At 35.5% G+C, this 13,502-nt stretch overlaps 1 long non-coding RNA gene across 6 annotated transcripts; it reads right to left on the reverse strand.

The window, feature by feature from the left end:
* Positions 1-6,314: 6,314 nt before the first annotated feature.
* Positions 6,315-12,943, reverse strand: LOC131437027 (uncharacterized). Of its 6 annotated transcripts, XR_009230691.1 has the most exons (11): positions 12,797-12,943; positions 12,624-12,736; positions 12,208-12,240; positions 9,230-9,398; positions 8,987-9,174; positions 8,605-8,776; positions 7,978-8,541; positions 7,725-7,893; positions 7,480-7,669; positions 7,098-7,269; positions 6,315-7,034 (listed from the first exon to the last, which is right to left on the reverse strand). It is a non-coding gene; the product is annotated as an uncharacterized LOC131437027 (long non-coding RNA). The 6 variants fall into 6 exon arrangements; XR_009230688.1 differs by lacking the exons at positions 12,624-12,736; positions 12,797-12,943 and having other exon boundaries at positions 12,208-12,590; XR_009230690.1 differs by lacking the exons at positions 12,624-12,736; positions 12,797-12,943 and having other exon boundaries at positions 7,952-8,541; positions 12,208-12,590.
* Between the last annotated feature and the right edge of the window lie 559 nt (positions 12,944-13,502).

Below are 13,502 nucleotides of genomic sequence, written 5' to 3' on the forward strand. Positions count from 1 at the left end.
CCGAGCAAGCAAACATCTACAAACAAGATTAATGATTTTTATCAATATGGTTAATAAAAATAACGAAGTCCCTCCGTGGTTGATGGGCTTGACGGTATTGCAAACATCATCAGATACGATTAATTATTGTTACAATTTAATATAAATATGTGTTATAACTTTTAGTTTAATTATTGAGTTTATTGAGTGAGACATGAAACGATTTGAATAAGATGTTGATTGCAATACGCTGCAACATCCGGGTTGGAGAGGCCGGTAGGGCTTAACTGAGCTCTTTTTTATGTTTCATTTTCATACTACCGGCCCTTATTATCGATGTGAAGTGGAAATTAAGCGAAATGAACGTACCCCACTCAGGTTTCACACGATAACGGAATAGTTGAATGGTGAATTAAGTTCATCCTTGACGTTTATTCTGTGAGGTTGTGTCGTGCTCGTGTGGGATCTGATGGATGAGGTGATATGTGAGTGAAGTATAAGTGAAGTGGAATGCAAGAACGGTAATAAAGGCCACCGTTTCAGCTCAGGACTAACGATCGACCAATAAAAGAGATAGAAAATGGGTGACGGCACCCCTATTCATCTCAAATCCATTAGTCATTTCATATATGAAAACCATTGGTTAGAGCGAGATCTGTTGTGTCTGTTCGATAGATTGACTTCGAGAGTGAGATGAGGTTAGGAGTATTTCGCGTCGCTATAACAGCGATATCGTACATTTTCTGAACTACTTTTATGCGGTATTGCTTATCAGAGATGAAACAACGATTTTGTATTTGATTTCATCACAATTCATTTATTGAAAGTCGAGTAATCGGTAGAATAATATGGTGACTCTATTAATGAAATGACTATTGGCACAATGAATTTAGTTAAAATCTATTCGAATTTATCTATTAGAATTATTCACCCCTATTCTATACGTCGATCGATTCGAAATATTCCGATCGAATGTGCAATTTCCATTCTGTATTCCGTTCGAGTTGGGTATAAACTCGAATATCATTCGTTCGAGTTGTTCTATTTTCGAACATTACTCGATCGACTTGCGTACGTATTACGTCTGTTCGGTTTAGAATCGTTCTATTTTGTTTATACAAGTGTGACGGTTTCGTTTACTAAGAATTGAATAATATAAATAATATAGAACGTGTAAGTAGTGTTGACAGCTTTGATAATTAGTGTTCGAAATTTCAACGTGAGTTCGATCGAATCATACAAGTCGAATGGAATAAAGAATGCAAAATTCGAACTCGAACGAAAGTGTAGATTCGTTCGTATCACAAATCCGTCGGATTGCAGAATCGGGGTGATTATCTATTAGAATTTACTATTTAATCAATGTTACAATATTTGCGTGTGAAATATATATTTGTAAATATGTATATGTATGTACACATGTGTGTATATGTATGTATATATGTGTGTACGTCAGTATGCCTTGGTGCCTGTATATATTTATACATGTATGTATGTATGCGTTGTATCAAACCGTATATTATGATACCTTTCGATTGTGAGTGAAATGTTGGTTGCATTACGCTCCAACATCCGGGGTTGGAGAGGCCGGTAGGGTTTAACTGAGCTCTTTTTATGTTTTATTTTCATACTACCGGTTCCTATAACCAGTGTTATAGAAGTAGAAGTTAAGTGGAGTGAACGTATCCCAATTGGGTTTCACACGATGACAACAGGTGAACGGTGAATCGAGTTCATATTTGACGTTTATTGGTGGTTTGTGTACAATGGATTACTGTGGTATGAGGTAGAATATTGTAAAATAGAACGGAATAATAATGACTTAACCAATGGGCAAACCACTGATAGCTGTCAAACGATGTTCATCCAATTTGTATTGTGAAGATGTATCGTTTGGGACCTGATGGGTGAGATGATGTGTGAGTGAAATGTAAGAGTAAGTGCATGCAAGAATGGTAATAAAGGCCACCGTTTCAGCTCAGGACTAACGATCGATCATTAGAAGAGATAGAAATTGGGTAACGGTACCTCCATTCATCTCAAATCCATTAGTCATTTCATATACGAGAACCATTAGTTATAGTGAGCTCTGTTATCTCTGTTTGATAGATTAATTTCAGAAGTAACATGAAATTTGGAGCATTTTGCTTCGCTAAAACAGCAGTATTGAACCACTTCCGAACTACTGCTATGCGTTATTGCTTCTTAGAGACGATGCAAAGACTTTGTATTTATCACAAATCAATTATTAAAAGTCGAGTGATCGCTAAAATAACATGGTGACTCTACTAATGAGATGACTATTGGCACACTAGTTTTAGTTAGGATCTATCAGAGTAGAAATAGTAACTCAATGTTGTAATGCTTGCGTGTGGAATACATGTGGGTATGTATGCATGTGTGTATGTGTGTGACTGTGTGTGTATGTATGTGTTTTTGTGTGTATATACAATATACATTTTACCGTGCCTTTGAGTGCGTTGTACCAAATTGGTAGTGATGCATTTCGATTGTGGGTCAGGAATCAGGAATCAGAACAAATTGGCTCAAATGGCACGTTCCCCTTGATATTTGGAGATTTGTGCCTTGCCACTGTCAAGGATCAACTGAAGACAACTAAATGTGAACATGCTGTAGCAATACTTATGGGACCCAAGGGTCAATATAATTTAAATAAAAATGCATGTTCTCAGTTTTTTTTCCCGTCAAACAATCATGACCGGCCGTACAAAGATGTCATTAAAAAAAACACTAATCCTTTTTTGTCTCTCTTTTTTTCGGAAATGGATGACTGAGCATAACCAAGAAATTCGGAATAAAGAATAAAATACTCAAGAAAAGCAGGAACAAATGTGATAAATGTGGAGCTGAAAAATTGGAAAATAATTTAATTAACACTCTTAGAAAATCTTAGATACAAAATGAAACATCGGTAAGAATAAAAAGACCATTGCATACAACTAACTTTTACATTTCAGGGAATAAAATAACATCAGCAAAAGTACGGAATGGAAATAAAATAGAAGGACAACAAAAGACACTTACGAAACACAATTGAATAGAACACTGGAATTAAGGTAAAACAGAATATAAACTATGACCAAAGGTAAGAAAACCAACATGAATAAATAATAGAAACTGTTGGGTAATAATATAATTTCCGCATATTGAAAGAGGCGTTTATATGGCGCGCATGCGCTAATTCGGCCTGATACAAATTAACGGGGAGGGCAATACATTTTGGACAGGGCTGTAAAAAGCTGATTGGAACCCTTTCCCCACCAAAATGTAATATAAGGAATATAAGGATAAGGAAGGTTAATAAAAATAACGAAGTGAGGTAAATGGTTCAAAAGTGCCAAACTTCAGTCTACGTGGTTTATGAACGGTCCCTTGTAATTCACCAAACTGCCCAGAACATCACCCGATTGAGCCTTTACTACAGGATGAATACGGCACGCAAACACAACAACAGCTTGCATAGATGCTAGGAGTTCAACAGCAAGCAATTCCCAAACGTCTACAAGCCATGGAAAAGATTTAGGCTTAAGGTGAGTTTGCTCCATGAGAATGCACGCAATACATTGTTTAAAACAAAATCTTGAGTGCTGCGAAAATAACAGAGATGAAAATGATTTTTCTCATACAAAAATTATTAAAATTAAAATAATAATTTAATTAAAATTAGATTTTCGCATGAACAAATGTTGTTGTTAATAATTCTGAAATAATTTAACAAGTGGAAATTTGTTTTCCCTTTCATTTTGACGATAAACTCAAGTTTTTTTTGTAAATAAATATTTATTGTAATATGAGTTAAACTTAAATTATTAAGATTTAAATTGGGTGTTCAGTCTCGAGTGGTAACTTTTCAGCCCTAATATATACATGATTTGGTTATTACCATTAGGACAACATTTGCTTTCGCAGTTATGTGATTTTTGTGCAGAGAAAATTGTAAACCTACTTGTATTGGTAATGGCAAAGACATCATATTAACAAGATATCCAGCTCTCACATTTCCTGAACAAATCATTGGCAACAACATTTTTTTGCGAGCATGGCGCCCTCAGGCGAGTTCGCATCGAATCTCGTACACAGAAGTAGGGAAGAGAAATGTTAAATTCGTGCGCGCCAAAATAGCAGCACTGCGCACCCATACAATTGACATGATATGTTGAATGTGACACCGTGCGATGGCGTTGCTGAACTGAAGATTGATTTCGCTCCAAGCTGACAGGGTCTGGTAATGGGGAACTACTGGGGCTGCCAGTTTTTCAACTTCAGAATCTTCTGTCTTATGGTTGCAATCACTATGCACATGGTGACATTCATTTATTTCAACTGGTTGAAACTACTATTGACTTCTACCATAATAGAGTACAGTACAGAACATTTAATAGTACTTGAAAATGAACCTTTTTCAGGTTTATTTCTATATCAAAACACTAGATTTCGATTTTACTCATTTTGAATATATATTTACTCATTTACTTTAATTATATTTTCTTCGAACAATAACAGGATCTTGGTGGGGTGCTTACCCGGAAGATCTAATAAAATTGTATCAGACATCGATACTTCCAGTGATGGAATATGGATGCGTTTGTTTTCGTTCCGCTGCAAACTCCCATATTATCAAATTAGAGCGTTGTTTCAGTACCGTTGTTTGCGAATTGCCTTAGGCTGCATGCATTCGACACATACAATGAGTCTTGAAGTTTTGGCAATAGTTCTTTCATTGAAAGATCGCTTTTGGAAGCTTTCATCACGACTGCAATCCGCCGGATTTGTGATACGAACGAATCTACACTTTTGTTCGAGTTCGAATTTTGCATTCCTTATTCCGTTCGAGTTGTATGATTCGATCGACTCTCGTTCGGGAACACTTGAAATTTCAAACACTAACCATCAAAGCTGTCAGCACTACGTTCTATATTATTTATATTATTCATTCCTTAGTAAACGAAACCTTCAACCTTGTATAAACAATTTAGAACGATTCTAAACCGAACAGAAGTAATACGTATGCAAGTCGATCGAGTAATGTTCGAAAATTAAACAACTCGAACGAATGATATTCGAGTTCATACCAAACTCGAAAGGAATGCAGAATGGAAATTGCACATTCGATCGGAATATTTCGAATCGATCGACGTACAAACTAGGGGTGAATACCTGAACGACATTTTGAATAATAATTATAAAGTCACTATAGTCTGGGTCCCGGCTCATTGCTCCATTCCAGGCAATGAGAGAGCCGATACTTTAGCCAAACGTAGTGCTATTGAGGGTGAAATTTATGAAAGACCGATTGCTTTCAACGAATTCTATAGCGCGTCTAGCCAAAGAACACTTGCCAGCTGGCAAGCTTCTTAGGATAGAGATGATCTGGGTCGGTGGATGTACTCAATTATTCTTAAAATATCGACAAAGGCATGGTTCAGGGGACTGAATGTGAGTAGGGACTTCATTCGTGTGATGTCCGGACTCATGTCCAATCACTACACGTTAGATGCACACCTTCTTCAAATTGGATTTTCCGAAACTAATCATTGTGCTTGTGGCGAAGATTATCGCGATATTGATCATGTCGTTTGGACACGCGTGGAGTATCGTGTTGTCAGATCTCAACTAATAAATTCCTTGCGTACCCAAGGTAGACTATCCAATGTCCCAGTTCGCGACATTCTTGCTTGTCATGACCTTCCTTACATGAAACTTCTTTATCATTTCATTAAATCCATTGGAGTTCCAACTTAAATTTTATTTTATGCTAGAATCTTTTCTTTTCCATGAGTTTAACCAATAGCCAGTTATATTCGCCCTTATTCTGAATAACGACGTATCGTTTTTTTATCGTATTTCATTCGTATTCCTAATAACGCTAGCAAAATCAAAGGTAGCTAAGAGGAACCATATTCGATCGAAAAACCAATACGACGTTCCCGGTGAACGACCAGAATTAGGTTAAAACCGGGATAAATAAACGATATAATAATAATAATTATAATATGACGTTATTCAGAATAAGGGCGATTATATTGAATGAAAGTGATGAACTGATACAAACAAACCTGAAATAGTTATAAGATCATGTACAAAATAAATGTATTTTATTTAATGAAAATCATAGTAGCAAACCGCTTGATAAAAACAGTGTTTAGATTAACTAATGAATACCAGCATACTGATATGATATTCGAAATGTATTAGGTTTAAAGTACTATGTATTGTGGATGCCATGGCGAAGAAAAACTTTGTATATTGCCTATGAAATAAACATATTTATGAAAAAAAGATTAAGAGTGAAATTAAAAACAGCTTTTCTCAAATTCTGTCTCAAATCTAAAATTTTCACTAACTTTCTCTATATTTCTCTCTGTATCATTCGAAGTGGTACAAGACTGTATGTTATATAACCTTTCTACGGGTTCTTCAGGATCTACGTATACATTTTCGTTCACATTTTTATCGTAGTTCGAAGTACTTCCTTCGCCAACTGTATCAAAAACTTCACCATGCTGTAATCGTATATGTCATTTGAAACGATATATATTTGTTGTCGGCATATTGTACAATTATATTTGAAAAATGAAGGTGTTCCATGTGTTAAAGTTAAATGATCGATAAGGCTTCCAAATTGCTATGCAATTCCTTACACAGTTGGCAGTTCATTTTTCCGTTTATTCAAATATGCAAACAGTTGTAGTAATTTGTTGTTTTTTGATTTTCGAATGTACTTGATGTCGTAGAAATACAGGTTAACAAAACCCCAAAAAAGTTCACAACTCTCCGGATATTCGAAATTCAAGACGCAATTCAGTTTTACAATCACATCTATACAACGCAGGAAGGAAGGTAGCTGATACTCTAGTAAGCTTGTAACTACGTAGAACGATTCTAGCAATTTAGGTTTTTCAATTGCGTATATTCTTGGTGTGAAGGGAATATTACGGGATTCAAACTCGCCCCTAAGGTCACTTATCGCTTTCGAGTATTCCTGCAGGGAGTCGCAAACCCAGCACAGCGTGAAAACTGTACATCGCGAGCGTCTATAGGAATACAAAATAGAATATATACCTTATATTTAGAAACATTTTATTCATGGAGCGTACTTTGAGGCAAATCTGGATCATTCAAATGTAATACAAGCATCCGAGAGAGATCATCTCTTTAGTTATTCAGCAAAATGTACTGTCTAAAACCAACAGTAAACTGTTCCCAGTTATCAACCAGTTTGTGTCGTTCTCCCGATCGTTCATGAATCGAATCAAAACCTAAGTCTACCTGAAAATGAAATAATACATAAGATAAATATAGTTTAATAATATTAAGATCGTAGCAGCGTCAGAACAGAGCACGAGCACAGGTAGTTTTCTATATGTTATCAATGCGTAAAGATTAGGATCAATACCGGTGTCTTAGAACATGTACATAAAAAAACATAGAGAATATCCGTATCGGTAATGAAATAAAGAACTGCATAATATAACTTACCAGCAATTATCCGTTTTTGTTCATTGGTCTGGACCATTCTGTGATAAACTTTTTTTTTTGTTTACTTCCTTGTCTCCATGGATATCTCTGACGCGTAGTAAGAAGGAGTCTTTCCAGTGTTGTACAATTTGTTCATTTGGTTCGGATTTGTTCCGCAACCAGTTTTTGTGGGACATTCGTTTCTCGATATCTGATAAAAAATACTGCCTTTAATGATTGAGATTAATTGCAAATGATTGTAATACCATCGAATGGAAGTTCCAATGCCTTATTCCGTAGAGCTTGCAAAGAAGTAATAACTGTAATTTTGGACTTGACCAATGCTTTCTTGTTGCGGTTGTGGAAACGATCGTAGATCAATCCGGATGGATTTGTCTTGTTAACCGTACTATCTCGTGGATTAAAATAGGTATCCTAGATAAGAAATATAAACATATTCTTAGCATTCCCTAATTTTTGAGAATTTAATTACTGAAATCTGAAAGAAATCGTAGTTACTGAAATCTGAAAGAAATCGTCCCGAGATCAGTTCAGCAAATCGTTATTTGTGATGTAAAAGTCTACAATAGTATGAGCTAAAAACTTCCTGTGCTCTGAGTCCAGATTATTGTGCGCTTTATAGAATTGTTGTAAGGGAGAGTGCACATTATGCGGAATTTTTTGGATACAATCAACAAAGTTCATTTTTCCGTTTATTCAAATATGCAAACAGTTGTAGTAATTTGTTGTTTTTTGATTTTCGAATGTACTTGATGTCGTAGAAATACAGGTTAACAAAACCCCAAAAAAGTTCACAACTCTCCGGATATTCGAAATTCAAGACGCAATTCAGTTTTACAATCACATCTATACAACGCAGGAAGGAAGGTAGCTGATACTCTAGTAAGCTTGTAACTACGTAGAACGATTCTAGCAATCTAGGTTTTTCAATTGCGTATATTCTTGGTGTGAAGGGAATATTACGGGATTCAAACTCGCCCCTAAGGTCACTTATCGCTTTCGAGTATTCCTGCAGGGAGTCGCAAACCCAGCACAGCGTGAAAAACTGTACATCGCGAGCGTCTATAGGAATACAAAATAGAATATATACCTTATATTTAGAAACATTTTATTCATGGAGCGTACTTTGAGGCAAATCTGGATCATTCAAATGTAATACAAGCATCCGAGAGAGATCATCTCTTTAGTCATTCAGCAAAATGTACTGTCTAAAACCAACAGTAAACTGTTCCCAGTTATCAACCAGTTTGTGTCGTTCTCCCGATCGTTCATGAATCGAATCAAAATCTAAGTCTACCTGAAAATGAAATAATACATAAGATAAATATAGTTTAATAATATTAAGATCGTAGCAGCGTCAGAACAGAGCACGAGCACAGGTAGTTTTCTATATGTTATCAATGCGTAAAGATTAGGATCAATACCGGTGTCTTAGAACATGTACATAAAAAAACATAGAGAATATCCGTATCGGTAATGAAATAAAGAACTGCATAATATAACTTACCAGCAATTATTCGTTTTTGTTCATTGGTCTGGACCATTCTGTGATAAATTTTTTTTTGTTTACTTCCTTGTCTCCATGGATATCTCTGACGCGTAGTAAGAAGGAGTCTTTCCAGTGTTGTACAATTTGTTCATTTGGTTCGGATTTGTTCCGCAACCAGTTTTTGTGGGACATTCGTTTCTCGATATCTGATAAAAAATACTGCCTTTAATGATTGAGATTAATTGCAAATGATTGTAATACCATCGAATGGAAGTTCCAATGCCTTATTCCGTAGAGCTTGCAAAGAAGTAATAACTGTAATTTTGGACTTGACCAATGCTTTCTTGTTGCGGTTGTGGAAACGATCGTAGATCAATCCGGATGGATTTGTCTTGTTAACCGTACTATCTCGTGGATTAAAATAGGTCTCCTAGATAAGAAATATAAACATATTCTTAGCATTCCCTAATTTTTGAGAATTTAATTACTGAAATCTGAAAGAAATCGTAGTTACTGAAATCTGAAAGAAATCGTCCCGAGATCAGTTCAGCAAATCGTTATTTGTGATGTAAAAGTCTACAATAGTATGAGCTAAAACCTTCCTGTGCTCTGAGTCCAGATTATTGTGCGCTTTATAGAATTGTTGTAAGGGAGAGTGCACATTATGCGGACATCTATACATCAATGGAAAGCTAAAGTCCCTAGCTAACAACTGAATAAGAAACTAAGTTGATTGAATCGATTGAAAATACTTTATTATCAATTTAGTAAAGTGATAAATTTTGGCCATTTAAAAAAAAAGTGTTCGTTTACCGGCACCCTAAGAAATTTCGCTAAAAATACAAGGAGTTTTGCCATAAATAATTCGCATAAAAATGGGGAGAGCGGGCTACCCATTGGGGCCCCTTGTAATTGTTTATAAAATTCCCCTCTGAATTTGAAATAATTTACATCCATGCAAAGCTGGGTTAGAGTAAGGTAAGACCTTACTTTGCATTTCCATAAACTACTACTCTTTTGTTTAACTAACCAATCTTCCAACATATTGATTGAGTCCTTCACCGGGACACTTGGGAATAAGGAGGCTACATCGAAAGATACCATTATTTCGTCATCTTCGATTTCACCTGAGTTCAGAAGTTGAGTAGCGAATTATTGTGTATTGGGAATGGATCTACTAAAAAACTTTTTCGGCATATTTTTGAATTCGTCCGCTAGCCATTTGGAGAATAACTTTCCCAAGTTTATGGACTTTTACCTAAAAACCATAAACCTGGGAATGAAATAAGGAAAATCATCTCTTCAGTAGGAGCCCCTACCCAAAAAATCTCCAAATGGCTAGTGGAAGAATTCAAAAATATGCCGAAAAAGTTTTTTAGTAGATCCATTCCCAATACATAATAATTCGCTACTCAACTTCTGAACTCAGATGACGAAATAATGGTATCTTTCGATGTAGCCTCCTTATTCCCAAGTGTCCCGGTGAAGGACTCAATCAATATGTTGGAAGATTGGTTAGTTAAACAAAAGAGTAGTAGTTTATGGAAATGCAAAGTAAGGTCTTGCCTTACTCTAACCCGGCTTTGCATGGATGTAAATTATTTCAAATTCAGAGGGGAATTTTATAAACAATTACAAGGGGCCCCAATGGGTAATCCGCTCTCCCCATTTTTATGCGAATTATTTATGGCAAACCTCGAAGAACTTTTAAATAAACAAGGATTACTACCTAATCGCTGGTGGAGATACGTTGATGATATATTTTGCATCAACAAACGTAACGATTTGGAAAATTTTTTCGATACAATCAACAATTTACATAGGAACATAAAATTCACCTGCGAGAGGGAGACAAACAACAGTTTACCTTTCTTAGATGTTCTTATTATACGGGAGGCAAAAACTTTATCTTGCGAAATATATAGGAAGCCAACCAATACAGAGCGAGTTATACCTAATATTTCTAACCTTCTCACCAACACAAAATGGCAGCATTTCACCATATGTTTCACAGAATGCTAACATTACCCCTCAGAGATGATGCGGTAGTGAAAGAGAAAAATTTTATCTTCGAAATTGGAAAGCTTAATGGATATCCGGAGCGCTCAATCCAAACAATCCTCGATAAGAAATTAAGATCATTGAAAAAATTATCACTTACAACTTTGACCCCCTATCAGAAACCTTGAAAAGAATATCGGTAGACTTCAACTCTAACATGGCATATCCACTTAAATCAAAATTAAAACCCTTTGTCTTGGATTTAGTGTTCAGTAGTACTAGCAACCAGTTGAAAACTTTACTAGGATCTACTAAAGATCCTACTGACAAATTGAAAAAATCGGGGGTATACAAAATTTCATGTTCTCATTGTGATAAATTATACATTGGACAAACAAAGAGATCATTAGATATCCGTTTCAAGGAACACATAGCGGAAATAGGGAAAGCATCCAAGGATCTGGAACGGGGTTCATCACACCATTTCAAGTCGAAAGTAGCTGAGCATGCCTTTTCCGAAAACCATGATTTCACTACAAATGACATAAAAATTTTAAGACAAATTTCCAACCCATGGAAATTAGATTCGGCAGAAAGTCTAGAAATTTTCAAACATAATTCCACTTCTTTACTAAACAGAGACCAAGGAAATAGGTCTTCCTGGCTCTTTAAGTTATTACCTACACACAGGGGACAGACAAACATAGAAAACACTTAACCTCTCCCTACCCTAAACAAATTAGATAAATTTTTTCGAGGTATTTATACCTGTTATAGGAATCTACCTATTTCCGTTTCATATAAAAAGAACAACATTGCAGCATTCTTTCAATAACTAAACAAAACTATCACACTGATGAAGAATATAAATTATATTCGAAATGCGCATATGTGATGTGACGTTTATTATACAAGATTTATAGTGTCGTGAGATACATAGTGAATTTGTATAGTGACGTGATATACTTATAACAGAATTAAATGGTAATATTAAAAAAAAATACCCTTGTAAAATCATTCTGTTCAAACACTCAAACGAAAAGTTAAGGAAAAATATAAGTAAAAACTGCAATTAATCAAAGAAAACACGGAATTTATTCTTTGGGGTGCCGGTAATCGAAATTGGTAAACATTTTGAAAATGACAAAAAAAATCCTTGGTTGCGAAAATTTTGATAGCATCCGGTATTAAATCACGAAATAGATTTATTTCACCTCATAAATATTAAATCCACTCACCTTTCCGATTGATGCTCTGCAATTCATGATACTCTAAAAATAGTCAGAAAAAACTTTTGTGTTAATATTCACGTAATTAAGTTATTTTGAACGCAGCAAAAAGTACAAGTGACTGTTTGCTTCGCAATTCGGCACAAAAAGAACGTGCTGCTATTACACACACATGACATTTGTCAGATTGACGCTATCTGCTTTCTGTCAAAAGTTACGGTGGGGTGTCGAACACTGCCGGCAACCGAACACCATCCCATACTATTTTGCCTTTTTAGTTTCGTTGCAAAATATCATCCAATAAAGTGGACGTAACGTGTGTTGGCAAAAGTTTATGCTTGTATGCTGCTGGTTTCGGTATCCAGCTTTTTTGTGACGAATCCGTTTCATGACTTGGCGTTTGGTTAAAGAGACAGCTTTTTTACCATCCACAGAATTTATTTACGCAGAACATGTTTATGACCCGTCCATTTAGCTACCGAAAATACATCATTCAAAGCCTCCAACAATTTTAGGTAGGCAACTGTAATACCGTGACCTAAAACCAAAAATCTCTTGATTTTATTATTTTCTAGTGGATCGAAATTCGGAATATTACTTTGGTTCATGCTCTATGTAAATTATTTACCGAATATGAATTGCGGATTGGATACGAGATTTCAATTTCAATTTACAATTTCAATTTTATTGTTCTTCATTCGACTTTTTAGACACACGCGTACATAAACCATACACAAAATGACACGGCAGAAAATTATTTTTTCACAAAATGACGGATACTCAATACGCTTATGGAAAAATACTATGCTCATGGTAAATTCGAAATTTTATCCATGTTTAAGTAAAAAATATTGGTGAAACCGACGACATGACCAGGCACTTCGAAGAAAAATCTCAATAAAAAGTGTCCATGAGCGATTCACTACCAGTTACCGCAGTATTGAAAGACCCCTAGGTAATAGTACAAATATATTTTACAAGCATCAATGTTGTGGTTGCTACGAAATAGTCGCACAGCATAATGTTCCCATAAGTTGATGTATAATGTTATCCAGATCGGGCTTCCGGTTCCGGAAATACAACGTGAAGTGTCCAAACGAACCGAATTCAGCTAAACCGGCTGCCAGTTCGCAGTTCCAGAATTACTGGAAATGGTAGTCAAAAACTCAAAGATGGAACCCTATTCGTTTTCATGAAGACCCGCTGAGTAGATTTTCACAAACTTAGACTCAAATGAAATGTTTTACGGTCTCATAGACTGCCGGTTCCGGAACAACAGAATAAAGTATGTTTCAAATTTTAAA

This window comes from Malaya genurostris, chromosome 3 (genome assembly GCF_030247185.1).
Source record: "Malaya genurostris strain Urasoe2022 chromosome 3, Malgen_1.1, whole genome shotgun sequence".
Classification (NCBI taxonomy): domain Eukaryota; kingdom Metazoa; phylum Arthropoda; class Insecta; order Diptera; family Culicidae; genus Malaya; species Malaya genurostris.